The sequence below is a fragment of the Phalacrocorax aristotelis genome, chromosome 3 (assembly GCF_949628215.1).
Source record: "Phalacrocorax aristotelis chromosome 3, bGulAri2.1, whole genome shotgun sequence".
NCBI lineage: Eukaryota > Metazoa > Chordata > Aves > Suliformes > Phalacrocoracidae > Phalacrocorax > Phalacrocorax aristotelis.
The window spans coordinates 66,967,886-66,994,363 of NC_134278.1; the positions used below are offsets into that span (position 1 = coordinate 66,967,886).

Genomic DNA, 26,478 nt, shown 5'->3' on the forward strand with positions numbered 1-26,478 from the left:
CTGCTCTGAGTCACACCAGCAGCCGCTCAAAGGATGTGAGAGGTAGGGAAGCTGTCTGGAAAGCAGGGTTAAAGCTCAGTTCTCTTCCTCCTTGCCCAGCTGCATGAGGCAGAGGCTGGCCAGAGCTGGCTGTCTCTCTGCATTTAGTTCAAGACATACAGATGTCCATAGCACCATATCAACCATCAATCAAAGCAGACCAGGATCTGAAGCTCAACAAAAATACTGTGAGATAGACTAACTTTTAGGGCTGTGTTCATAATTCTCAAAAAGTCTGTTTATACTTTGATTGGGAAAAAGAAAGCTGCAGCATACAGTCTCTTGTTTCTGTGTCTGAACAGCAGCTGTAAAGCAATTATTGCTGAAAAGTTTAGGAGGTGCCAGGCTGCTCCTGCAACATCCAGCTGTGCTTGGAAAGTTACCTTCCCATGTGCCTTTTGCCTGTTGAAACACAGAACGGGTTAACCCCAGTGTCAGGCATTTTGGAAGGGTCCTGGGGTTCCATTTCTCTAGTACCTTAGCACACCATTACAGCTAACATTACTTTCACACACACCACCACGAAAAGAACACCACAGACTCGGTCAATACTCATTAAGGGGATGCAATCCAAATCTCTACATCATTAAAAAAGCAAGGGGTTGTTTGAACAAGGAATAGTCAAAACCCTTTGTTCACATAAAAAAGGCATTTTACTCCATTTGGAAAATGAGATTTTTGGCATAGTTCACTTTTCTTCCTTTTTTTTTTTTTTTTTTTTTTTACAACCAGCTGTCGGTTCTGTCAGTTCTTATCCAGGAGATCTAGCACAAGGCTGGTTTGTGTGACTACTTCTGGAAGCCAACACCCTTTTCAAAGGCCTGTTTTCTTGAAACATAAAGGAACCCAGCAAATCCATGCAGAGAATAGGTACAGATGTGGGAGTGTGACAGGTGGGCGGTGAAGGTGGGATCTGTGGGGTAAAAGAGATGTGAAAAAATGAGGATCTGGTATGAGCAGGTTTTACTGTTCCCAGTAGTAAAAATGTATTGCTTTTCAACATAGAGAAAAAACTAATGAAAACAGGTAAAGGACAGAACAGGAATCATAATGGTAACTAAATGTACCCATCTAAATAAGTATAAAAGAGTGCAGAGACATCCTGCTGCAACAAAGCCTCATGATAGTTTTTAAAAATGCCATATTTGAAGACGGAAGCTCATGAATTATCTCTTACTGACCCATGAGTATCCAATTAGGAATACACATTAATGTGGTGTAGGAATACTGTTTATAAAAAGTAAAGAGACTATTAGCTTTCTGAACAAACAGTAAGAGAACACCCCAAACTAGCAAACTATTTTTTAGAAGTTTCGGCAACTTTTGAAACAAGGAGCAATATTGGAAAAGATGTTTGGGTCTCTGAGGATGGAATAGTATGGAGATTTAGTCACTGTGTCATACAACATTAGATAAACCAAGACACTGATGTCAGAAACGTAAAAATAGTCATGCTATTCTCATTCTGCTTGCACATCAGTATCTTAGGGCTTTTCTCCCAACGCTAACATTGGCAAAACAGGTAATATTGATTATAACTTCAAAGCAATATTAAAATATTATAGAAGTAGAGGCTTCTGAGCCTACATAATAATTTTTCTCTGTTTGGAAGTAGGAATCTGATATTTCCCCTTGCATGCAAACACCCCTGAAGAAATCTAAAACGAGTAACAATGGATGACGGTGGTGGTGGGAGTTGTGCTTATTTTAGATATTTAATATGAAAATCAATATTTTTATTTTTGGAAATAAGTGTACTTGAAATTAAGTTTCACATTATCACTACCTAGTCTAAACTGGTTACATTTGGTAGCATAGTTAACAGTAAATTACAGGTTTTATGCTAAAGTTTTAAAGCAAATCAAACCATGAAAACTAAGGAAAGCTGTGCCTGAGCACCTGGAACCAGGTTTTGTTGAAATGAGAAACTAGCATTTGATAGCAATAGCCTCTTCTGCAGCTGCAGCAAAAGGATCTGAGGGATCTTCATTTCACTGAATTTAGTTTGGATCTGTTAAATGACAAGCTTGTTTACAGTTGAATAACTGTAAGTTGAGGAAAGTGTACTTTCCTTTTCCAAGATATTCATTAATAATATCTGAAGGTTCTTTTGAGATCTATTCTTCACCAAAATTCTTCAAAAGTATTTTTAGAATATGGTGATGAAAAATAATAGTAGCCTCAACAGTGTGTTCACATCATATGTATGCCACTTGACTTGAAGGGACCAAATAAAGTTCACCATTAAAACACGACAGGTTTATTCTATATATTATTCTACAGTGACTGTGCTGGTGGATAAGGGAAGAGAAACTGATGTCATCTATCTTGAATTCTGTAAGGTCTTTGACACAGTCTCACACAACATCCCTGTCTCTCTACATTGTAGAGATACAGATTTGATGGATGGACTATTCAGTGGATAGGGAATTGGCCGGATGGCTGCATCCAGAGTTGCAGTCAATGGCTCAGTGCCCAATTGGAGATCAATATCAACTGGTGTCCCTCGGGGTCCATTTTGGGACTGATACTGTCCATTATCTTCATTAATTACATAGTGGGATTGAGTGCACCCTCAGCAAGTTTGTGGATGACACCAAGATGAGTGGGGCAGTTCCCAATACACTTGAGGGAAGGGATGCCATCCAGAGGGATCATGACAGGCCTGAAAAGTGGGCCAATGTGAACCTCATGAAATTCAACACGGTCCAGTGCACAGTCCTGCACCTGGGTTGAGGCAATCCCCAGTATCAGTACAGACTGGGGGATGAATGGATTGATAGCAGCCCTGCAGAGAAGGACTTGGGGATATTGGTAGATGAAAAATTGGGTATGACCTGGCAATGTGCACTTGCAGCCCAAAAAGCCAACCGGATCCTGGGCTGCATCAAAAGCGTGGCTAGCAGGTTGAGGGAGGTGATTCTCCGGCCATAGTGTGCTCCTGTGAGACCTCACCTGGATACCACATCCAGTTCTGGGACCCTCAGCACAAGACAAACACAGACCTGTTCAAGTGGGTCCAGAGGAGGGCCACAAAAATGATCAGAGGCATGGAACACCTCTCCTATGGAGAAAAGCTGAGAGAGTTGGGGTTTTTCATCCTGGAGAAGAGAAGGCTCCAGGGATCATGGCCTTTCAATACATAAAGGGGGCTTATAAGAAAGATGGAGAGAGACTTTTTACCAAGATCTGTAGTGACAGGACAAGGGGCAACAGTTTTGAACTGAAAGAGCATAGGTATAGATTGGACGTAAGGATCAAACTTCTTGTAGTGAAGGTGGTGAGACAGTGGAACAGGTTGCCCTGAGATACTGTAAAGCCTTTTATTTGCAAAAAAAAAAAAAAAAAAAAAACCCAACCAAAAAATAATAACTGCAAACAAACTGTACTGAAAACACCTTCATTTCAGTTTGAAGTTTGATTGCAAAGCTGCACAATCTTCGATTGCTCATAGGTGCTGCCAATAAAAACCCAATTCTGAATGTACACCTAACTCCATCTGGAAAAGGAAACACACAGAGAGTGATTTGGGATCATCAGAAGTGGGGAGTGGAAAAAGGCAGCATAGGAAACACCACTGTCCTTTACCATCATCTTCTCAGTATCCATTCCTGATTACTGTGATAATGTAACATAGTATTTAAGTGCGAACAACCTTGCATGTACAAGATCTGATCTGCATGTTGAGGATACAGTTTCATGGTCTGGTGAGGTCAGTCCAATGGCGAAATGCCACCCAAGGGGGAGAGACGCCGCTTTGCTTCTTTCCCCCCACACCAGCCGTGTGCTCCTGCCAGCTCTAGAGGTTGTCTGTGCCCATGAGGAGCCAATCCAAGGTGCTAACCCATCAGAAACCCCTGGCCGCCCAACAGCTCACTGCCCATCCAGCTGCCCAAACCAGCCCAGTATGGATTCAGGCAGGCAGCTGGAGAGGACAGGTAGCAGGAGCAGCCCCTCCAGGATGTGAAGCTACAGCCAGGACAGTGGGAAACCCTTCCTCAAACCCCAATCACCTGCTCACTCCAAGTTTCGGCAGTGCTGGAGAGCCCGGGCTGCAGAGAGAAAAGCCAGCCTCTCAAAGTCAAGGGCTGTTTCAGACATAGCTGCTGACAGCTTCAGCGAGGACCATCACGCAGCCAGCAGGGCTGGGGAGGAAGCGCAGGGGGAGGAGGGGGGAAGGTCCAAACCACCCCATGCAAAGGAGAGAGCCCTACCTCGGCTGCTGGCAGCCTGCCTGATGGCCCCTGCCGCCAGCACCCGCCAAAAGCGGAACTTGCGCCCAGAAGGTGAATTTAGCTCTGTGTTGATTTGCTTATTAGGCCTGTCAAAACCAAGTATGTCCAATGTTTCAAAACTGTCCATTTCTGGTATTTTTGAAAACATTTGTCCATTTTTCTCCTTCATGCCGAACTACACAGCTTAAATCCATGAGTGCTTCCTCTAAAAGAGGCTGCAAAAAATGTTGCGAAATTGTTTCTTATTACCCAACAATCAGGGAAAAAAAGGACCAAACTCAGAATGTATTCTTCAAATATCAAATTTATTGATAAAAGCACAATTGCCAAATCACATTACTTCACCTTTTCTTTTTTTCTTTTTTTTAAATAACACAGATAACAATATGAAATCTTGTAGACACTCTCCAGGGATATCTCCTCAAATGACAGTTTCTCTCATTAGTTATATTCAAATTCCTCTCTTCCTGGGATTCCCTCAAACCACCAGCTATAACTGTTATCTCTGGAATATGTTAAACTAAGAAGAAAGCATTACCTTGCCTATTTGGCATAAGAATAGGGGGATTTCCATCTTTTCTCTTATAGGAATGCCTACTGAAATTAAAGGTTTTGAGTTGCGTGTGCTTACGCACTCATAAATTTGATTCTTCTCTTACGGACACCTCCTTTTCTTATGAAAAGTTCAAAAGTTCAGTTAGCAACAATGTGATGTCTTAGCTTGCTGCACAAGCTTCTGCGTGAGTTAATGAAGAAATTAGAGGACTGTAATGCATGGCAGTACATACACCACATTCAATATTATGAACTGTTGTTAATAAGGTTGAACAAAAATGCCAACATAGACTTACTTACGATTTTAATTATTTATAGTACACATAAGCAGCCTATCTGTAAGAAGTTAGGCTTAATCTCTAACAGGCTTCCTGCTGCTGCGCTGCCAGTCTCTCAGTGCAACTGTGGCTGTTCTTAATTAAATAAATAATTCACCCTGGAAGATTTCATTGAGTGCCAGCCACAAGCACCGGGGCTGGGTGAAAAATCACTGCCGGCAGCGTGCCAGCACTCCTTCCTAGAATTTACGGAAAATGGTGATTTCCCTACAGTGAACATTTTGCATAACCATTCCGCACAGTTTAATGATCTCTGCCATAGCACTGTAGTAAACCCCCCTGAAATTCTGTGTATTTTAAGAGTACCCCATGTTCTGTTGATTTCATTCTCTATATCTTTGTGTGACTTTTTGATCAGTTGTGCAGCTTCTTGTACATAATCATCTGCCTCTTCTGTTTTTGTTTTGTTGTGGTTTTTTTTTAATTTAGGGTTAAAGTCCTCCTCACTATCACTTCTTGTTATGTCACTGACTCAAACCCATCCTTCAAAGACGGCATGTTACTGCTCTGAGTCTACAATCATCCCCCACTTTGATTTCCACCGTACTCCTATCAGCTTTACCAACGAAACACAAGTTACTTCCTCCTCTACCAATCCACTCTTATCAGTATGCACAAAACCTGCTTTTAATGTTTAACATTTACTGCACTATACCGCTATTTAGGCATTTTCATAACCAAAAAAATGAGGAAAATTCCCACTTTGTGCTGTGATATCGATCTATTTTAAAATCCATTGCAAGATCCCACAATAAATATTATGGTGTGACTTCAATACCTGACAGCAGTGTAAACATCAGCAAATTTTCATGGGCAATCACAGGCATCTCAATTATCCAAATACTGTCTCAGTTATCAAAAGGGCAGCCTGACCTACTCTATGGTCAATGTCTTTCTGTGCGCTAGCGATTTTGGAAAAACTATGCAGAAAAAAGTCCTTGGGTGCTCCTTCACAGAAAACTTCTCTTTATATTTTTGTGTTCAAAACAAAAGATGTGATCACCCCCATGCAGAAGAGCTCAGATGGTTTGGGGGTCTGGGCTCACCACCGCCTGCCCCATGCCCCAGAGCCGAAGGGTGAGCTCCCGGTCTCCCCACTAGGTCAGGTAAAAACATGCCGACATTTCAAGAAAAAGCCAGCCACCTTGATGGGGCTGCCCCACTGAGGAAAAAACAAAGGAAACACATTCTTCTCTGCATACAATTTACCCTAAGGCACATAACCTCCCAAGTGTTTCACACCAGTATTTCAGAGCTCTCAAAACTCTGCTCGACCACCTACCACTTTTTGGCCAACTGGCTGACCCAGAAAAGCAGAAGAGAAACGATGGCCACTGCAAGGAGGAAGTGTCGAGCACAACTTGCGAACCTGCACACCTCTGCATGGGAAGAAGTTGCTTGCTGGGCACAAAGAGCATCAGCTATGGCTTGCCTTGGAATGAGCAATGCAATGGAGGTCGGACCACAGAGGTCACGAGAAGAAAGGAGAGGGAAGAAAGAGCACACCAAGGGAAAGAGCTTTCTACTTCTGCTGCAGTTAACTCCCCTAAATTTCATCCTTCCTCCTGGTTCCCCAGTTTCCAAAAATAACCTCTACAAAGGCAAGAACTGCAGAGGCAGGGCCTTAAAAGAGCTGCAGTTGGAAAATACAAAAAGGTGTCAAGGGAATTGAAAAAAATAAAAGACACACTCTTTTTGGAAAGAAATCATTTTGGAAAGAAAATCTTTTAGTGTGGAAGCATACCAGCAGGGATGTAGGTCAATAGCTGGAACCAGCACCCATGGGGTCTCAGGTCCTGGGGGCTGGTGCAGGCGGCTGCAGCAGCAGAGCAGCCACAAGGGACGGGGCTGTTCAGCCTCTCCCCAGGTGGCTGGTGAAGGCTTGGGCTGGACTCGGCCATTCCTGCCCTCACGTGCAGATGGCTTCTGTTTAGGCAACCACACATTTCATATGTCTGGTATCAGAACATGCTTGACATTTTCCCTTAAAAATAAAGGCATCTAAATGTGAAAAACATCTCTTAATGACTAAGAAGAGAGTCAGCAGAGAGCCTTTGCACCCAAAGAATTCTGTTCCTCCCACATCAAAGCAACCTCTTGGAAAACTGATTATAAACAAATTAACAAACAACTAGTGTGTCTATGAGAAATAAGTGTTTTGCTGCTGGAAAAGAATTAAAGACTCACAGGGACTGAAACAAACACTGAGGGTTAACTCTGAGGGTTAACTCTGATTCCTAATTGCTGGACTGGACACCAAGGTGAGGGAAGGGAAAAAACCTCCTCCTGTAGTGCAGAAACGACTGCCCTGCTTGCACGGCATCTGTGGAAAGGGTGATTCTTCTCTAACATCTGACAAGTCAATTCAGGTACAGGTTGACAGATCTGGGGTTACACAAACATCAGCTGTCGTATCTCCACCTTGCACTGGCTTTGATTTCAGGTGATTCAGACTTGTATTACAGCACCCCAAAGCCACATTCGATTTTTTGCTTCTGTTTTTCAGCACTGATTAAAATAAGCAAGTATCAGCTCATCTCCACATAACTTCAGTGCAACACAGGAACATCCCTACTCGATCCACCAAACACGGAGACTGTGCTCACTGTCAAAAAGTCTGTTTTCACCAACGTTTCCTTCTTGTACCTCTTCATCACTTGCTTTCTGTATAGTAGGGACAATTATTAAGGTCTCCAGGGAAACTAGGGTCCCCATGCTTTTACCACAAAGGCATTAATCTTTATCATAAATACTACCACATACTGCAGAGTATTTCAGACACGACTGCCCGGTGAGAACCATTCCCCTTCTTGTACAACAAGCCCAGTATTTGAATGCACATTTCTCCACCTCTGCAGACATTCATATCTTCTCTCCCAGACAACAAATTTCATTAAATTTCAGTAATTACATTCTCACAAGTCTCGAGAAAATTGGTAGCTGGCTTTGAGGGGGAAAGCCAGAGCAATGCCGCGAGCTCAGACCTAGGGTGTTGCACAACCATCCTGGTAGCAAGGAGGGGTGCACAGCCTCAGCCCGGCCAGGCGGCCTGCAGTCCTCCGCCTGCTGGCAGTGACATAAAGCAGGTGGGTGACAAGTCCTGAGGGGGTCAGAGAGCCATGGGAGAACATACACTAGTACCACTGTCCACAAAACAACCTATTTCAAAGAAAGGGTATTTCTCACCTTTGCAGTTCTGGAGGAAAGTTTAAAAATGTGATGCAAATACAGCCCAAGTGTTTAGAAAACAGGAAGGAGAAATGGCACAAATTATTTGGAGATTTGGGGTTTTGGGCAGGGTTTAAATCTCATAATTCCTGATCCTCTTCTTCTCTTTCATGCTTAAGTAACAGCTAGTGGTGCCCATGACTTACTCCACAGCAAACTTCTTCAGCCTCCTATCATGATGAAAGTCAATGCAATCTGAGAAACCATCTCCTGACAAATGACAGCTCGAAGTGGGCCAAGCCATGCCTCCTTCAGAGAAGCAGCAAAGCCACTGAGGGAGAAGCATTTTTAGGAGCGCAGTTTAGAAGAGTGGGAAGGAGACAGCTTCACACAGCCTTAGCTGCTTCTCCCAGTGGAGCAGAGACTGAGAAGGAAAAATACCACAAGCCTCTCATCTTCTCCAGCTTGCCACAAAAGAAGGGTGTATTTTTCAGCAGGATCTGGTGAGTCTGACACTGAACTTAGCTCAAGCAACATGAAATGTTAATGTTTAGGAACAAGGTAGGTGGAGAGGAGGAGGAAAGAAGACATTCATTATTTGATGTAGAATTCATTCAAAAGCTTCTTTTCACAGCCAGAAAAAAAATTTCCATTCAGCTGTTTATTTCTGGTAGCCTAGATAGCCTGAACAAGTGGAAGAAGAGGGATCTAGAGGGAGCCTTTATCCCTGCCTGCATGGCAACAGCCCTTGCCCAGATACCTTCAGAGAGAACCCAATACTTTTTTCTGATTGCCAGTCTTCAAATACAGGATGGGTAATTTTCCTCAGGGATATTCATACCAGCTTTAGGCTTCCCGCCAAGGTGCACAGAAGAGATCTGCCTCCCACCACCCACTCTGGTGCCTACAGCAGCCTCCTGATGTGGCCCCACTGCTCCCCACCAGCCCCCAAAACCACGTGGACAATGTCACAAGCTCTTGATGCTACAGACTTAGCAACTGCTATTTAAAATTGGCTGGACCAGTGTATGAAATTAATCCATGCGTTTTTTCTGTTCATGTCAATCTGAATTGTCCTCCCTCATCACTCTGATTTTTTTTTTTTTTGGACTCATTACATCTGAAAAACAACTTTTCCCTCACAAGCACCAGAGCATCATCTCTTTCCTGTGTTGTGCTCTTCCCAGCCCCCTGTTGTTTCCCTGCTCACCCTTCTGCCTTTGCTCTGTTTCCTCACTCTTCCTGTCCTTGATTTCTCTCCTCCTTTTCTTCTTTCTTTCATGCTCCTCTTGGTGCTTTCTCTTCATCCTTCCTGCCAAGCTGAATGAGGTGCTCCACTGGGAAGGTGCTTGCAAACAGCAGCTAGCCTGTTTGGAGGGTTAGGTCAGGTCAGGACACCTACACAGGAACCCTTCACCTCCCTTACTACGTTGTCGGCTGGACATCATCCTCATCCTCATCCTGGGTTGTATGCACAGTCCCTTCGTCAAAAGTCAGGAAAATGAAGGTGCCACATAATTTGGGAAGCATATGCTAGTAGTTAATGAGCTATGTCTGCTTTTTTGTTTTGAGGGCCTGTGCAGAAACTAGAAGCCACAACAACAACAAATTTGGGAGAGTGACAAATGCAGCATTAGCAAGTGGCTCAGGCTTACCAGTGCTGCTCTCCCTCAGAAAGTGGCTATTTAAAAATGACACCTTCTTACTTCACAGTCCTGCTGCCTCAAGGGTGAAATCCACCCCTTTGTAGAATTCCAAGACATTTATTAATTTCAATTCTGTTTATTCCCTTAGAAAAGATTTACCCATGTGGCACTGGTCTCCTGAACAGGGACAGATTTCTCCCAAGTCAAATCTCAAAGGCAGAGTTCCCACTTCAGTGAAAGCAAGCCTTGTTTTTAAGAAAAAAAATATTCCTGTTGCTGGTAGGAAAAACAAACAAACAAACAAACAAACAAACAAACAAAATCCAAACAAGAAAAAGATACAGATAAGAGAAAGACAGATTTTATTCCTCCTGGCACAGCAAAAGGAGAGCAGTCGACCATCTTCCAACTGCAGAGCTATATTCTCTCCCCAGTTAAACAGAGAAACCTCACTGAAATCTATAGGCCAGATCTACTGATACGTTCTGGCTGCTTTGCTTGTTTTAGCAATGCAAAGCAGCTGTATATCCAGTTCGGCTTGCCAGTTTCTGTCAGCTTTACCATGCCAGATTAGCACTGCTGTTAGCCTCAGAAATACCAACATCTGGAGGTTTCCCCACTGCCCAGTCTGACTTTAAACCTTGGAGATCTGCAATTCAACCACCCATCAGCACAGCTGGCAGGACCAGCCTTAGGTAGCTCTTCACCCTGAGGAAAATGTGTTTGTCACAATCCCCCATCCTACATTCATGCAGTCAACTGAGCAGATCAAACAAAATTCACGTAATCATCAGCTCTCGGTTATTCCCTGGCCGATTGCCCAGTTGCTCCGGACGGTGACTCCTCACCCTGTCTGGGAGCAGGTGCCTTCCTAGTGTGGGTCTGAGAATCCAAGTCTGCTGGCAAAACAAAATACACTGTTTCCTCATAGTTTTATATTTCTTTGGATGTCAGGAAACAGAGCTCAGTCTTGTTTCCTGCTCTTCAGCCAGGGGAGGTGAGGGAAACTGGAGGTCGTTGTAGAGAAAGGCAGAAAGAAGGCAAATCAAAAAGATCAAGGAAAATAATAATAATTTTAAAAAACCCAAACACTGCTTCACCCTGCTCTGTAAAGCAGCACATCTTGGAAAAAATAGTCGTGTGTGTCCCCCAAGTCCTTTTCTCCAGGGATATACAATAGTCTCAGGAATTAATAGCATTTTCTTGCAGCATTCAAGAGCTGCTGCACTTACAGTCTTATTAAAAAGCTCCAGCAAAACAGCTTCTTCATTTGCTTTTTGCCTGAGAAAAACACATGTAAAGAAGAATTGGAGAGAATTGGGGGTGGTGGGTATATTCATGTCGGTTCTTATTTTCTAAGAACAAAAGCTGTACTTTATATATAAATAAATAAACAGGAAATGTTCTGCATGTTTTATTTTTCCCCAGCTCACTCCCAGCCCCTCACTCTGAATGCATTAATACATACACCTTCAGCACAATTGGGCTCTTCGTGTTGCCATGGAACTGAAACCTTTGCAGTTTAGATGGTGATGTACGCCAGGAAGCATACTGTTCTTACACTTCCTATAACAGAAGCAAAATCACTGCATAGCATTAACTCCCTTAGTATTTAAGGCATTTGGTGTCTGTCTAGTCTGCTCGTCTTCACACAGAGTTTGCTTTTTCTATCTTGCCACATGCAAATGAAACGCATTTGACACAGCTATTCTCATCTTCGTGAAGTCAATAGCTCACACGCTGAGCACATTATAGAAGGTCCGCAGGACTACGGACTTTCCCTTTTTAGTAAGAGGCTGTTTGCAGGCATGCAGCAGCTGAGATGAGCGCTGGAGAAAGCATAGATATACAAAATATATGTGGATACAGCAAAGTATTATAAATCAAGGTAGCACTTAAGCAGATTTCTGAAACCTAGTTAACATTTATTGCTAAAGCTCTTGACACTCCCAAATATTCTCTTGTACCCATTTGTCCAGACAACCAAACTACAGTATAAAGCTCCTGCAGCAGGCACCAATCTTTCCACACCTTTTTTTCATAACCTAGGCTAGTGAGCTCTCAATGGTAAGCACTGCTTTGGACAGTTCAGTTAGAAAAAAAGTTAGTCAGTACAACTCTGTGTCACATAAAGATTCAGCCTACAGTGATCACCTTCAGCAGATCTGCGCTTTTTGCCAAAGCTTCTGAAAATGGCTGTACACACATTGCAAATAGGTAGATAGATTTTTATGTTCAAGGGAAAAACAGGGTACACAAATATCCAAGTTCATTATAAAAAGATTACCATAATAAATAAATAAATAAGCAAATAACCATTTGTGTATGTAAACATTGGATCTGTACCTGCAGAAACAGCTGGAAGCCAGTCCATGGTCTGGAGCCAGCTTGAGGCTTTTTTGTCCAAAGTTAAATATTTGCATAGTATTAAGCTTAAAATTAAAGCATTTGCTGAAGAAACTTGCTGACTTGTGCATACAGAAAAACAAGAGGGAATTTAGCTTCCCTGCACACAGGGGCAGATTCTTGGGATGCCTTCTCCGTCCCATAAATTCCTGGACAGCAGAGAGACAGACAGACTACCGACCGGGGAATTCCCCTCTCGCTTTCCAGAGGATTTTGTGCACCGGCTGGACAGAAAGGCAATAACCCAGGTAGTTATTTTATGAAGAAGGTATTTGTTGCTTAGGTGCCTGCCCCTCGACCACCTGGTAACACTCCCTCCTTTTAAGTGCTGGCCCCGGCACAGAAAAGATCCATTCAACCTCCGCCTCTGCCCGAGCAGGTTTGCTGGGTGCCTGTGCCACAAGCAACCTCCTCCTGGCCAGCAGCTCCTGGCAGCTGGGCCAGCCTGCCGGCCGCTCGCAAGCCCCAGCAGCTCACTGCCCTGGGGACACGGGCTGGGGACTGCTCATAGAGGGGCTTCCTGAGGCAAGGTTTGGCCCCCGGTGTCCCCCTGCTTGCCAGCAGGAGACACAAAAGCACGACTGTCTCCCTGTCTGACTGTCTGGGCCAGAGCAAAGCGGCTGGTCCCCCGTTCCTGGCTGCCAGCGGGTGCACGCTAGAACCCGTGAGTGCCTATCCCTTCAGGTCCCTTCTTCCCTCCACCGAGGGAAGAGCTGTGCTGGCAGAATAAGCTCCCCCTCCTCCTTTCACTGGCAGCAAGCGTCTGACAGTCGCACGTCCCCATCGCTGCTTCCACTACCTCAGGTTTACATAAGGCTCTCGCCATCAGTTTTCTAGTTACAGGAAAATGTATACTGTGCTGTGATGAAAGGCCGGTGCAATGTCAAGAGCATTAAAAGGACTCCAGGGACTGATTAGGGTCAAAAGGGAAAGGATTTATGGTGGTTAATAAAGTTAAATCTGCCAGAGTCCTGCCTATTCTTTCCAATTGCAGGTAACCAGATCTTATAGGAAAAAATATTAAAATGTTACAAGTTATTACTATCCCCTTTGAAAGAAAACCTGCATTTTGCTGTGAAGCACCTGGCCAGGAGAAAGCCCGACTCACTGCGGCACCTACACTGACCCTGCGCAGGAGAGGAAGAGGGGACACATCACCCACCCGTGCCTTAAGCGAGCAGCAAGGACCTTGGTACCAACAGATCTCTTCAGCACGTGTGTAACCTGAACGGTCCCCAGCAGGTCTGCAGCCTGACCACACCTGCGACGCCAGCCTCCGCTCGGTGGCTGGGACTTCCACCCCCCATCGAGCACCACACTGCGCCTCGGCAGGAGGCACAGGCAGAAGGGGAAGGAGAGCTTCCCCCTCTGTCAGTACTGCACATCCACATGGGAGAAGGACGAAGAAAGAAGGAAGCTCTTGCCTCCCACTCCAAGTGTGGTGTCACGTATGCACTTTCTGCTGAAGAACGCAATCTAACAGGACTCCACAGGACTGCTCTGAAAGTTGTTTTAAATGCTTTACAATCTAACATGCCCAAAAGTTGACATTAATGATTTTCCACATTGAGGAAACAACACCGAGAGAGGGCAAAAGAAGGTGGAGGGCCAAATTTTTAAAACACTATTGGGAATTTTGGATCCATATCTAAATTACATGCACTTTATTGGAGCTCAAGTTTTCATTTTTCTACCACATAATAATCACAAATACGTTATATATACCCTTTCCATTTTGTCATTCTTTCACTATATTACATCAAATTTAATTTCCTGTGGAAGTGTGTAATCTTTTCAGCTGTGACTGTCTCAGAAGCTTTTCTGTAATAAACGGAGCCTTGTCCTCTGGCAGGCCAATCTTTTATGAGCTGTGCTCCTGCAGATTAGTTTCCTGAAACGTTTGCAATGCTGTATGAGAATTGGCAAAAGAGGAAAACCAAAATAACACCCAAAAGGAAAAATAAACACAAAAACATTTACTTCCTTCCGACTCCTGCATTCACCGGTCAAAGGAAATTTCCTTTTGATTTGAGTAGATGGCAAATCCGTGAAGGTTATTACCACATATCAGAAGAAGCCTCACAAGGTGCAAGAAACAGCATTCCTTGCTCTACAGCTCATAAAAAGCATGGCAGCAAGACAGCTGCTTGCTCTTTGTGCCCAGGGAACACGGAGATCTGTAAGCGGTCACCACTCCAACAACTACCTCTCTCCGCCACCTGCCCTCGGCTCTCTGAGAGGTCCCCTCCACCAGCAAAAAGCCGCATTCCATCAAAACAGTGAAAATGTCAACCAAGATGTATTCATGCTTTTCATGACGAGATACCTGTGACAGCAGGAAAGCAGACCAGCTGGCCTGCTGGGTCCATTCCAGACCTCTTCCCCTGCAGAACATAAAACTCATCTTCTCCAAATCAGCTTCCCATTACCAATGCTCACACAAACCCCAAAACAACTTATTTACAAAAACATATATCAACAAACAATTCTGAACATTTAAAAATGAATCCGCTCAGAAGAAACAAGAGCAACAGAGATTATTATTCTTATATCCCTCCTGAAAAGGTGCTTAGATATCCTGGATCACAGAGGAGACATCTGAACAAATGGATAGAAAAAGTCTGCAAAGGGTCATGTTGATGGTATTTGGCCTGCAGGGATTACTGAGGGATTAAAAGGGCATGCTAGAAGCCCTGCCAGCGCAAGCAGGATCAACACTCTCGCACCTGAGTGGGAGACATCACCTCCGGGAGCTTTTCTTTGAACTGACCCAGAGACCACCCAGATTTGGAAACTTCTTCACCATTCAGCACACAAGTTACCCGAGTTGTGAACTGCTCTCCCAAAACACACTAAGTTGGTCAATGACGCATGACCTTTCTCTCCCCACTCCCTGTAAGAGGAGCGGGGAGACAAACCTTGCTTTCCCTCTCTCACATCACTGATGTAGCAGCAAATCATTCTGAATTTCTGAAAAATTGTCTTCAAAATTATACATAAAAATACAGTGCATTAAACCCAGATATATACTTTTGGAGCAAACAGTCATCTCTCCTCATGACTTTATAACTTTTCAAGGAAGACAAGCATTTTCAATAACTGAGTCCTCTTTTAGGTCATTTTGGCAATCCATTTCCCTGTAATTCTGTTCTATGCTCTATATCTTTAATACTACATCTCTAAAAAGTGGCTAATCAGTAAAACAAAAACCCATGCAGGGAACATTACGAAAGTCTCAGGTGTTACGTGCAGTGCAATTCAACTCCCATCAGCATGAAGAAAGGTTTTTCCACCAGCTTCAGCGGGAGTTGCATCGGGGTCATAAATCAGATGAAGATGGTCCTTGCTAACGGTTATGTGGTGTGCTACGAACTGCTTCAGAACATAAAACAATGATGTAAACACTCTCATAAAACCAGTTTGCTCATGGTTTTACAGGACCTGAGTGTCTGTTAACAATTTGAAGCCAGAACAGTAGAAAAGAAACACATGCCAACTATCAGTGACCGTACATTTTTGACCTTGTAGACCGCAAATTAAATAGCCTCCCTTCACTAGACGTGGGTCTCAGTCTCCTTATGCAGGTCTTCCTTATGCAGGGTGAGGAAAAAAGGCTTAATATGTGGATTTAATTTCTGTTGAAATCTTGGTCAAAGATGGTGGGTGATGTAAAGCTAAACATCAAGGGAATAACTGCCATCATCTGGCTGAGTTTGGTAAAATGGAGTTAATTTATACTTCTTTAGGGATTCACTGGTGTGTGAAATTAACCTAATTTAGATTGACCAGGAATTGAAAATAGAACGAAGGAGAAGAGCAATAAAAGACCTTTCCTAAATGCAAAAACAGTACTGCTTTAAGCACAGCGATACAGTTGAAGTACAGAACCCTTCACACTACTGCTACCACCCTCTCCTGCTTGAGGAAGAAAATAATAGTTTGTATATCTACGTATCATCGCTGTACCAATAGAATGTCATCCAAAGGAAACACTGGTAGAATGTTTCTACCAATACCTGTAAATAATACATTTTCAAGTTAAAACAGTTCACTATTCTGCATACAGACCAGGCCTAGCAGAAAAACATCTGCTGGAATGGCTGGGTGTAATTGATTGTACAGGTGGCTTAACATTTACTTCAATGACTTCTAGCACCTTCGTGTTATTGTTTCCACGTTGTTCCAACAAGCAATAGTTAATGTAAGATGCAGACGTTCACATACCGTATACTTATGAATATCTGGTTCCCAGAGATGTGGCAGTGATAACATTGTCATCGTATGATTCAAAGTAGCTCGCCGTAGATCACATATCAGAAGAGGGTCCCACCTGAAAACATAACAAATTCAGATAGTAAGTTCATCATATTCAGAGGTTTACATCCAGCTCTGCTAACAGATTTTGTGTTTTCACATATTCCTTCTCTGCATTAACAGGGTCTGTGCTCTTTCCTGGCTTACAGAAAACATTTTGCTGCTCACGATGGCAAGTAGAAGTCTCCTGCTGTAGCCAAACTGTTTTGGCCCACTGCTCCAGACCAGATTTCAGGCATGCAATCAAAGCAATGAAAACCAGTTTTCAGTGTTAATGCAGAAGCTGTAATGATCTGGAGGACAGATAGAGAATTTCAGATCTCCCTTTTGTTGGGTCCTTGACAAGCATGTAATTCCTTTCGCCAGTGCATTGTCAGTTTGGCTCTACCTTTCTTTTTTTCTTTTTTTCTTTTTTCTTTTTTTTATTAGCATTGAAACTCACTGTTTTAGAAGAAGGCACAACATTGGAGCTCCCTAATGAACTATTCTCTTGTGATCGAGGGGTCTTAAAAAAGCATTTCTTTCCTATTGGTGACTACAATCACCTTATTTATAATCATTCAATCATTTCAAATCACGAAAGGTGAACCTGGCCTTAAGTATTTTTATATACATTGTAGGTAACCAATGCAGATATGGAAATGAGCTTGTACTAGCAGTGTTGTCTCCAATGACAAGACACGTGGCAGCAAACAAACTTTCCAATTTAAGAGCTGAAGAAATTTTTTCTTACAAAACTAGTGATAAAATCACAAATGATTGGAACAAACGTAGGTTCAGGCAACCTAAAAGTCTACAGCATTAAATAAAGAAAACTCGCTTGGACCGCATATCCCTGTAAATAAGTGTTTGAAACAAGAAACTACATGAGGATGTGGATAAAGCTACAAAACACAGTTATTGTGTTTTATAGCATTATTACACAGGGAAAGGCAGATTAATTGAGTTCTCTTTATTTTGAAAATGTGAACAATACGACTTACAGGATACTCAGAAATGTACCCAGACACACCCACAGTGATGAGAAGTCACACCAGAGACAAAGCTGGGTTCATATCTTTTTAAATCATGCCTCCCCAAACAGAAGCTGATCTTCTTCCTGCTCTACAAGCTGCACTTCATCCTAGGGTAAGAGGTTTTCAGGATCGAGGTCTGGTAAATAACAAAGAATTTTAAAGAAATTATGTTTTTAGATTTTAGCCACAGTTTACATATTTTAAATTACTCTAATGCTTCTTTGACTCTTCGTACCTCCAAAGTGGCTTGGCTCCTGCCTTTATTAGGCTTCACTGGCCAGCCACAACATCACGCAGTTCACTAGCACCATGTACGTCTTCATTTGCTGCCACCTACGCAAGTCAGTGTCTCCTATACTCTGTATTTGGTCTTCAAGAACAAGCATAAAACTTTGTAAAGATTAAGTTAGGAATAACATACTCCGTGGTCCAAAATAACAAAAAAAACCCAAAAACCTAGAATCGGCACAGAGTAGAGGACATATATTTAAGTATATTCATACTTAAATGCCAGACACTGAGGTGAGTTGCTGAGCCATAGCATGGATCCAGCAGTAGTGAGCAAGACAGCAGAGCAGTGACTGCTATGAGCGCACAGGGGCAGCCCTGGGTGGTGGAAGCCACGCTGCTCTGCTGTGCCCCATCCCTGGGATTTCAGCAGCGCTCCTTCATTGGGGAGAGCCCTGCCCCTCCCAGTGGGCAGGCAGCTCCCCTAGCTCTGTGCTGGGGCTGGGGGGGTTCCCACACTGCCCAACTGCAATACGCTGGCTGAAGCTGAGGCACATACAACCTTAACTCTTCACATCCAGGCTTGATGTTATAATGGAGTTTCCCTAAAACAGTTTTCCAAGTGTTAGATCCATTTTAATGAACTGCTTAAGTTTTGCTTCGTAGTAACTGTTTTACCTACAAAAGCAATTCTTCCTCAACCCATTGAAGGCTTAAAAAGAATCTTCCCTCCCAGAGAAACAATTTGTAGCATCCTCCCCACAAAAGGATGCTGCTAAACATGGCCAGCTATCTTCAACAGGAAAATACAGTAAGACATGCAACTCATTCTTTTTCTGCTTGCAGATTTATTTGGAGTCATTTAATCAATCTGTCCCTAATGACTCCATCTAATAATTTACCTTGTATAACTTCATCAATCTTTTAAAAAAATACCAGAACCTTTCAGGTGAATAATTTATTTAAACATTTTTCCCTTTTTTTTTTTCCTTGCTGCCTGTTAACAGTACTCTCGGAAAATGAATCCTCTGAAACAAAAGTCCTAAATCACCACAGGAATTGAAAAGAATGACCACAAAGTAGCTACATTGTGAACCGAAATGTATCACAGCACATGGAACGAAGTGAAATGCAGTCTTTCATCTCTAGTGAATCAGTTCAAACCGAATTCAGGTTGGTAGCCATCACCAGCTACCACAGGCTTTCCACTGTTCAGTGTCCTGTAGGAAATGAGTTTGTAATTCTCCATTTGATTCCATTTCGCTCAGATTCCTTCACTGAGTCTTTATCCTCTTCTTTGGCCAGGTCAAAACCATGGTCTAAATTGTCAAGGCCACAAGTCATGCCCCATTTTCAGCGCTTGCTGCCTCTCTGCTCACAGTTGAGGTGGCGGGATCTTGGAGACCATGTAGGAAAAAGCCAAAACTGCTCAAAACAAGTCACTTCTGGCAGAGCAAGAGGGACTAAGGAGCAGCTGCTAAGAGTCAACTGAACTACATCATGAACTTCCAAGATCCTTCACAAAGATCTTTCTGGCAGAGACTTCCTAGTGTCTTTCCTTTGGTAAGAAACACCAAAGTCCCCAAAATACACTTAGAAATTGCAAGTCCTAGAAGAGCTTCTTTAAGGCAAAGACAGTTTTTCTAGGTGAAGCAGAAGCATGGAAGTCATTGTGAAATCTGAAAATGGAAATTCTATGGGAGGCATTTAAGTACATGGCTCTGGTAATTATGGAAATAGCTGGCATCGACAGGAATACACTGGGGACACAGCACTTAAAATCTTGGTGGGAGAAGGATTGGGAACTAAACATACAAATCAATATAGTCTCTACAGAAAGAGAGAATTCTAATACAATACAGTCCTTGTCCAAAATGTTTATTTTCTATGGCTAGACAGTGGTAATCTCCAGTGCCATCAAATAAGACATTCATTTTCACAAATAATGTTTTAAGGAAATGCAAACATTAGGCACAGTTAGAAAAACCAATGGAAGCTGAAACGTAATTTTTGCTGCCAACTTACTTGCACATACGTGTGCCATCACTTCTCAAAACTGAATCTAACCATCTTAAGGCAATCCTAAAACTGTATTTATACGTACTAAACTACAGATAAGTTACTCTCTCGGCCCAAAGAACTCCTTTCTTACAACAAAGTACAGTACCGAAGAAGCAAATATGCAATCTTCTGCATTATAGATATTCATATTAACGCACATGGCATATTCACACCAACAGAGCTGGAGAGACCTTACAAACATCGGTATTTAGAAAGTGCCTATAAAACCACTGCCATGCTCTAAGATTTAGCAGGGTTTTGGCAATTCTTTCTCTACCTAAAGAAAGAAAGAAAGAAAGCTTACGTGAAAAATTAACAAGAACTTACAAAATGGACAAAGTATCTAAACCAAATGCTTAGATTGATAAGATACAGGAATTGTTTACTGAAACCAGGTCTAAGTATTAAGCCTAAAAAACTCCCTGAATAGAGATTTAAAAATTCATTATGAATTTTTAAAAAACTGTAGCTTCTAATTTCAAAAATATATACCTGTGAATGACCTTTCAGAAAAATATGTTTAAAATTAAAGAAAATATGTAATTAACCATCTGAAAAAAACTGGCCTCTTCCTTCCTCTCAATAAATTTAACGAATTAGGAAAAAAATTACCATCTCAAGTCTTACTTTCCTGGCATCTGCCCTTCCATTCCAGAACTTCAGCATTATTTCAGTAAAGGTTGAGAAAGCTGGTACTTAGTTCTCTCTGACATCAGAACCTACATTACAGACATGACAGCACTTGTATACTTTACTATGCAACACAAAAAATGGATGGGTGAATCAACTGCCTGTAAAATATGTCAGACTGATATCCACGCAGACTAAAGCCCTCTTCATACAGAATAAGCACGGTGCACAATGACGATACAAGCTTTTTCTCAAACCATGTCTCCCACATACTCCAGCTATACTCTGGAAGAAAAAAGGGGAGTAATTTCTCAGTAATTGTGAATTACGTTGCTGATAACTGCAATTCAGTTCTGCACTTGTGTGCTGGTTTTGGCTGAGAGAGAGCTAATTTTCTTCATACTAGCTAGCAGGAGACTATGTTCAGGATTTGTGCTGGAAACAGTGGTGGTAATACAGGGACATTTTTGTTACTGCTGAGCAGTGCTTACACAGAGTCAAGGCCTTTTCTGCCTCTCACCCCGCCCCAGCAGCGAGCAGGCTGGGCGTGCGCAAGAAGCTGGGAGGGGACACAGCTGGGACAGCTGACCCCAACTGACCAAAGGGATATCCCACACCATATGGCGTCATGCTCAAGCATATGAAGCTGGGGGAAGAAGAAAGGGGGGAACATTTGGAGTAGTGGTGTTTGTCTTCCCAAGTAACCATTACGTGTGATGGAGCCCTGCTTTCCTGGAAATGGCTGAACACCTGCCTGCCCATGGGAAGTGGTGAACGAATTCCTTGTTTTGCTTTGCTTGTGTGCGCGGCTTTTGCTTTACTTATTAAACTGTCTTTATCTCAACCCATGAGTTTTCTCACTCTTACTCTTCCGATTCTCTCCCCCATCCCACCAGAGGGGAGTGAGTGAGCAGCTGGGTGGTGCTTAGTTGCCGGCTGGGGTTAAAACACAACAGCTTGTAATGTCTGAACACAAATAAGCCACATCAACAAGCGGGAGGAGAAGCAGGAGGAGAATGAGAGAAAGAAAATGCAGCTGCAAACAGGGGGTAAACTGCAGTAGGAGGTTACACGGTGATGCACATCGATCTGCCATCCAACAGTGTAAGGGGATTTAGAAATGGCAGATTGGAGGCCCTCCCTGGCACAAAGCTGCACGAAAGGAATGAGGGGCATGCCAGAGCAGTAGAAGAACTAATGCATGAAAATCTCCAGACAAACAGTATTTTTTCTTTGACTTTCTTTGATAACCTGCACAGAGGGCATTTAAAATAAAAAAAAAAACCTCATCAGATTGTCTCTGGCATGATACACTTCACCAGCACTGCTTAATTAATCAAGCATATTGTTCTTTTCCACAGTATGACTTGCTTTGACCTTTCTCTTTTTTGACTACTGTTTTTTTTTTAATCCTGCCCCTCATTTTCATGAATGTTAGTGATCACAAAATATATTGAGAGTGACAGGCAGTAAACATTACTGGAGGCTATTGCACTTGGACTGCGATGTGGATGATATCCAGAGGCTGGTATACGAGCTCAGAGTTAGAAGGTCACTCGCATACTCATCCCTCCAAAGATCAACACTGTAGAAAAACAACCTCTGAAATCAGAATCTAACACTAAGAGTATTTCACAATAATTTCTATTTCTATTCCAGCAGCAGTAATGAAACTTTCATTTCAGAGAACAAAAGTCATTAAACAGAGTATGTTGTCAAATGTGACAGTAGATGCCGGGGCTATGAAAGCATGGGAAAAAACACCTCGTTCCCCAACATCACAAGTACAGGTGAGAGACAAGCAAAAAAAGACAGAGAGTCTAGTGATCAAACCTCTTTGTGCTTTTTTAATCAGAAACAGAAACCCATCTGAGAGTCACAACTGTCTCTGCAGGCTCTGAAAGACAGAATTAAATTGGCTTAGTACTATATTCAAAAATGAATTTAATTAGCTGACATTAAGCAGGATAAGTTTGTGGTACCATGTTGTTCTGACAAGCTGTCTCCAGAAGGGTAAGTGGAAGGTAAAATCTTATTTGTCAGGATGAGATTACAGCCGTGCACTGAGACAGAAGGTAGCACTGTGCCTGCTGAGGAAGTTTAAAGTTGGTGCTGGACATCTCATCTCACACTGTAAAAGGATGGTATGTGATAGATGAGCCAGAAGTGCAAGTTTCAGGTTCTGCACATTTATTCATACAGCTGTGCAGCTTCCTCTCTTTCTGATGTTGCCACTTAAGTGAAAAAGCCTCAGTATAATTTCTGCCAGGAGTTTTTTCTCCAGCTTCTCTCAGCCAGAGCTGTCCCCTGGAAAGACTGCAATACCCTAGATGCAATTTATTCATTTTCGTTTGTATGAGAGCATGTTGGTCCTTAGTTGGAAAAACGAGGTCTGCGCAGAAGGCAGCTTCTGTGCTAACCTGGCAGGCTGCCAGATCTGCCAGCTGCTGTGCACCTATCATCTGTTTTAGATTGGATGTTAGGAAAAATTTCTTCACCAAACGGGTTATCAAGCACTGGAACAGGCTGCTCAGGGAAGTGGTTGAGTCACCATCCCTGGAGATATTTAAAGGACCCGTAGATGTGGTGCTTAGGGACATGGTTTAGTGGTGGACTTGCCAGTGCTAGGTTAACGGTTGGACTAGATGATCTTAAGGGTCTTTTCTAACCTACACAATTCTATGATTCTATGACCTACGAAGACTTCTGTCTTCTTCTTTACATGGCATACAACTTACACGTCACAGTGCAGCCTGCAAAGAGTGGCAGTGGTTGACAGAGAATAAAGTAGACAGAAACTATGGCCATAATCTAGAGGCACATAGTGACAACTAAAGAATCTATGATAAAATGCACAGGAAATATAAATTAAGTGTTTCCCTGAGGAAGACTTGGAGGAAATGGAATAACACATTTCAAAGCAAGAGTCCCATGCATACAAGACTTAGCAAGCCTCACCTTCTCATGCATCCTTCTATTCTATTTAATGATAAATTTAGTTCTGGGGAAAGGCATCTCATTGTCAGTGCTAGAAATTCTGCTTATTTGCAAAGAAGGTCCCTGCATCCCAGGCTGTGATCAGGGAAGCTATCGCTCACATCACTTATATCAATGTCTCAGCTCTGTCACACCAGAACCAAGCCAGATTTACCAGGCAAGACAGAGGGGCTTTGGCCATCCCATTAGCAAGTCATCAGGGAGGTGTTCCTCCATGACGCGACACAACTGCAGAGCAATATAAGCTCTCAGTTAGGCTGGCAGTGCCCTTCTTCCTCCCCTGACTCCTCTCACCAGGACCGTATTTAGGCTGCGTGACCTTGTGTAGTAGTTCACAGATTTTAAGAGCAAGCACAACATGCCGCATGCCCTTCTCTGGCACCACATTAATCACCCTACTTTAATGACTTCTTCTTCTGATAAACCACCCTGTGTACCTAACTGTCCTCCCCAGCAGCTGCATCTAGACCAATAAATTAAACGTGCCCTTTCCCATACCCTGCCACTGTGTAATACACGAGCAAAGACAAAGCCACTGAGAACATCAGCTGGCAGTTAGGGGTGAAAACTAGCAGGGAACAAGAGACCACAGTTTTACTAGCCATTTGATGGGTGACCTTGAATCTCTCAGTCTAAGTTTTCTCATAGTTATAGAGAATAATGGTATTTCTTTTCAGCTATACTGAGAACCACAGATAGAAGATACTCCTTATTACTGCTATGTATCTACACCACCTATTACTATACGCAACTACAGGTAAGAACTGCCTTCAACTAAACACATGTAGCTACAAACAGAGAACATATGATTTTGTAGTACCAATTCTTAATTATTTCACTCTCTTCCAGGAAACTCAAGTCCACAGCTGAGCATGAATAAAGACACAAGATCTTTATGATAAGAAAAGCAAAACAATGGCCTGACATGACCTAACGAAAGCACAGGATACTACCCCCCCAGGCTAGAAATCTCCTTATTCCAAAACTTCCTTTCAAGTGCTCTGAATACGTTACTAGACAAAGAAACAAGAAATTCATTTTTGCAAGGCAGTAACATTTTTTAAAATAGCGGTATCTGACATTAGTCCATAAATCTTCCCCAAAATCAATGTGTTTTATGTCAGATGGGACCTTTAAACTTCAGAATAAAACAAATTTAGGCCTGAATCGCAACACAAAGACATATGTAACAAGCTTTAAATATGTCAAAGCCTTCACTGGAAAAAGGTTTGCTGAAGGTTTGACATGGAGCTAAAGGCTCACGGAGTATCGCAAGATTGACCTCTGTGCTGCTAAGCGAGGTATGGTGCTGGGAGTGCTACCAGCTCATAGGACTTGAGAAACAGACTGAGCTCTTTGCTGCCACAGATTTCATATTTGACCATGGAGGGCATCTCAAAATTTGTCTCTAAATTTGATCCCTGTGATAAAATTTATTTCCTCTCTTCATCTTCATCTATCAGATATTTACACTGTAAATTCATTGTGCCTGAAGACGTAAAGACAAGGAAGCCTACATAGAAGCCTTTAGACGTTACCACAGGGAAAATAATAGCCACCATAATATCACCACTCATATCACCACTTATATCATGCAGTTCCAACATTTTACTATTTCCACACAGTCTCCTATCTGGAAAGTATTCTCAAAGGAAGAAATTCTGCATTCTTCCCAAGATCTCTTTTGTATCCTTGATTCCCATGTAAAAAAAAAAACTGCAATCCCACACTGTGTGCAATGTCATGCCTGTGTCTGTCTTCCCCTAATAATTTCTCTAAAGACATTTAACAAAGAGGTAGCTTTCTCAGAATTAGTCAGTTGCCAGAAGCACCTTCCGATTCCAACCTGTGCTTAAAGAGACAAGACAGAGACCATCGGCATCCTCATTAAGGGAAAAACCTTCCATGTTGCCTTACAAGACAGCACAGAATCCACAGATAAAATAGATGCGGGGAGATGCAAAACTGCTGAAAGATGAAGTTCACAACTACAGGTGCACCCATATGGCTAAGTAAAAGTGGGAAAGGAAGCAAGTCTGAGCACTGCAGCTCAATAGCTTGCCTTCTGTGTGGTTTTGGACCACTCCAGCCATCTCCTCACAAGACAAGTCTGCTGTCAGGAGGGGTGCCTTAGCAGCGCGGATGTGACCTAGCCAGTGCGACCTGGCCGTCAGTTCAAGGGCCAGTCCTTTGCCTCCTTTTACACAGCAGTACAAACACAGCCAGGGACTGCATCCAAAAGATAGGCACTTACAGGAAGCTGGGGTTCGCAATTTCTGCTGCACACCAAAGAACTGGAGGCATTTTTTATTGCATCTGATGGGTGCAGTACTGAGGAGCAGAAAACCAGGGGAGTGGGAAGGTTTGCAAATACACATATATACCATTGTCCCACAGCAATGCCCTGCTGACCTTCTGTCCCACCATTGTTCCCTCTTTGACCTGAATTTGAACGTCAGTGCTGTAAGTCAAGACATAATAGCACTGACTGGGCGACATCCCTGGTAGAGCTGTTTCTGGAGTTGAGCTTTGCTGCCTGGCACATGGCTGCTTCAGACCAAGTGCCCAGCCCTCGCCACAGTTCCCTTCCTGCTTCCATGTCCCTCCATGCCGGGCACTCCCAAATAGTCTCTTCCGAGTCTCACAGTATTGCCACAAAAATCTACTACTGCAAACATTGGTTTGCTTCCTACACATCCTATACCCAGTATTCATACATTTGAAAACAGTAACCCATGCATACTTCCAAACTTTACAGCCTTTACATTCAGAGGATAAATCAATAAACAGCACATACAGTTTATTTTATAGAAACAGATATCACCCAGAAAGAGTTGTGATAATG

At 42.8% G+C, this 26,478-nt stretch overlaps 1 protein-coding gene across 5 annotated transcripts in view; it reads right to left on the bottom strand.

Moving 5' to 3' along the window:
- HIVEP2 (HIVEP zinc finger 2) overlaps window positions 1–26,478 on the bottom strand; it is a 143,585-nt gene that overhangs the window by 89,940 nt on the left and 27,167 nt on the right. For all 5 annotated transcript variants that reach the window (XM_075087805.1, XM_075087800.1, XM_075087804.1 and 2 more), the window contains exon 2: window positions 16,612–16,717. The gene's annotated coding sequence lies outside the window, so the exon portion shown is untranslated. The remainder of the gene's footprint in view (window positions 1–16,611; window positions 16,718–26,478) is intronic.